This window comes from Buceros rhinoceros, unplaced genomic scaffold, assembly GCF_000710305.1.
Source record: "Buceros rhinoceros silvestris isolate BGI_N320 unplaced genomic scaffold, ASM71030v1 scaffold1810, whole genome shotgun sequence".
NCBI lineage: Eukaryota > Metazoa > Chordata > Aves > Bucerotiformes > Bucerotidae > Buceros > Buceros rhinoceros.
The window spans coordinates 58780-61210 of record NW_010387701.1 but is presented as its reverse complement, the minus strand read 5'-3'; positions in this window follow the sequence as shown (position 1 = coordinate 61210).

The following is a 2431-nucleotide window of genomic DNA, read 5'->3' as shown; positions in this document are numbered from 1 at the left end:
GCATCAAGCTGTGGCCTCTGACAGCTGTTGGTGCTGCAGTACACACTTCAGCGCTTCCAGGAGTGGGTTCCAGGTCATCATCAACCAACCATGGATTCTGTTATCTTCCTACTGCTGTTGAATTCTTTTGAAAGAATGACAAACCTTCTTAATGTATTTCTTCGGGGGGGGGTGGGAGTGGTGGGGTTTGGGGCAAGGCGGTGCGAATGAGAGGTGCACAAATAGGAATGTTTGAGCTGCTTTGGGCAAGGGAAGAAAAGCAGCACTAGTGAATAACATGTAATTACCATGTCCTCTGCCCCACCCTTGCCTTCTCAAGAGAAAATTCTCTCTTTATACGTTAGTCTGGCTTCTGAATTTACTGATTTGCTCCAGGCCTGTGTCACATGGCCCACTGCAAGTCAGCAGCCAACAGTCTCTTTCGCATAGATGATGAGACTCCTTTAAACTCAAGCTGCTTGTTGAGTACATCGAGGAGAATAGAGCACTGGGAACAAGGCAGTGCAGCTTTCTGGTGTTACTGGAAGTGATGTATGGTTGGGGACTGAAGGTGGGAAACTTCAGCCAGCTTCCATGGTTCCACTCTGCTTTCTGAAGCCATGTCCTCACCCTGGCTCCTGCCTGGAAAAGGCAATTTAGGCTGGGGTAGGAACTTGTGTATTACTCTGATGCGAGAAGCTGAACTGCTCTGAGCAAGTGCGGGTTTTCTGTGCATTGAGCCTATTTTCCTTCTTACCAAGCACCACTGCCTCTACTGCCTGCTCCAGCTGGTTTTCGTGTTACCCCAGTGGCACACGTTTCAGATCATCTTTCTCCTTCTCTACCTCCAGTGAGCAATAGAAGGTTGCCTCAGGCTCCTCACATTTTCTTTGCCAAGTTTGCCTTGAGCAAGGAGCCATTACTATTTATCCAGAAAACCCCAGAGAAGAAAAATTATCCCATACAGTGAATTCCTACAGTGATTCCCAGTTTCGTAAATGGAAAAATAAATCCCGTACAACACAATTCTGTGGCTAGTTAGGACACTTTGCATGCTATTTTACAACTGCCTCTGTAGAAGTTTGCTTGTGTTTCCATTAGTCCTCCAGCACTTTTCCGTTGCGTTCATCCATGTGAAATGAGATAAGGCCAATGAGAAACACCACGGTACGATCTTCATAGGGCATCGCCACCTCTTCCTCTCCAAAGGCCAGTTACACAGCCTGCTGTGCTGTGGTTAATGCCCAGCCCGTGCCGCATCTTCTTCAGGTGCCCAGGGACTGTATCACAGCTAGGGAGCCAGAAAGTACAATGAAGTTTCAGGAATGAGAGATTAAACTCTTCCTCCCCCCACTTAACATTAATGACATTCTTGGTGCCAAATATTCCCTTGTTTATCCCAGAAAGCAAACATATGTTTTCAGAAGACCTTGTACTACCTGTACATGGGTTCACTGGCCCAGGTCAAGCAGGGAGTGCCACAGTACCACTGCAGGGCAGACCTGCCCAGAGACGGTGCTCCAGGACAGCTTTGGCTTGGGGCAGGGGAGGCACCGGGCCAGTCCCACTCTGGGCTCAAGTTGGAAGGGGAGGTATTCAACTAGGTGCTGGCTGGGGTGGACAGTGCCCAACTGCCAGCGTAGAGATCATGATGGGTAAGCAATCAGGACACCCCAGGCCACCCTCCTGGAATTACCATTGCTGCCTAGCCCCCTTCCAGGCATGGGGAAAGCCCAAGGTGACAGTGGAAATAGTTTTCTGCTGTTCTCTCAATGTTCCCGCCCAGCACCGGTCATCTGCAGCCACAGTCCCTTAGGAGTGTGGAAAGCTATCATGGACTTCTCCACTGAGACTTCCAACACAAGTGCCCACCTTTCCCATGCAAGGAGGTCTAAGAAATGAGCAGGGGACGAAGGTGGGCCTGCAAAATTATTCTTGCAGAAAACTGGTTCTCGTATTGGGAAACAAAGACAAGAAACATTTGAATGCTGAGGGAAAATGCCTCCCAACAGAAATGGGAGCACTCCCTCCGCTTCTCTGCAGACACCTCAGCCTCACTTCCCACTCACCACCCCCACAGGCACTTGCTCTTCTTCCAGTGTCAGAGATGCTGAGGCTGTGAGACATATGCCCTGATTGCCCCTGGGGAGCATCCTCTCTGTGTGGCTGTGCAGGCTCTGCCTGGTGAGAAGGGGAAGGACCATGCACATGCCCTTCTGTCCCAGGGCCCTGCTCCTTCCCGTAAGTGCCTGGCAGGGTCTCCTGGCTGGCCATACTGCTGCTGGCTCTTCCCCCATACTCCCTTTTCCAAAGGGGTGTCTCCCCATCCTCCTGAGGCATCTCTTGTGCCTCTCCAAGGAATGCTGCTGGCCCAGAGTGGATTGGAGCCCGTGTCCCTCATGGGTACGTGTCCACAGGGCTACAAACTCTTCCTGCTGCCTTACCGATCTGA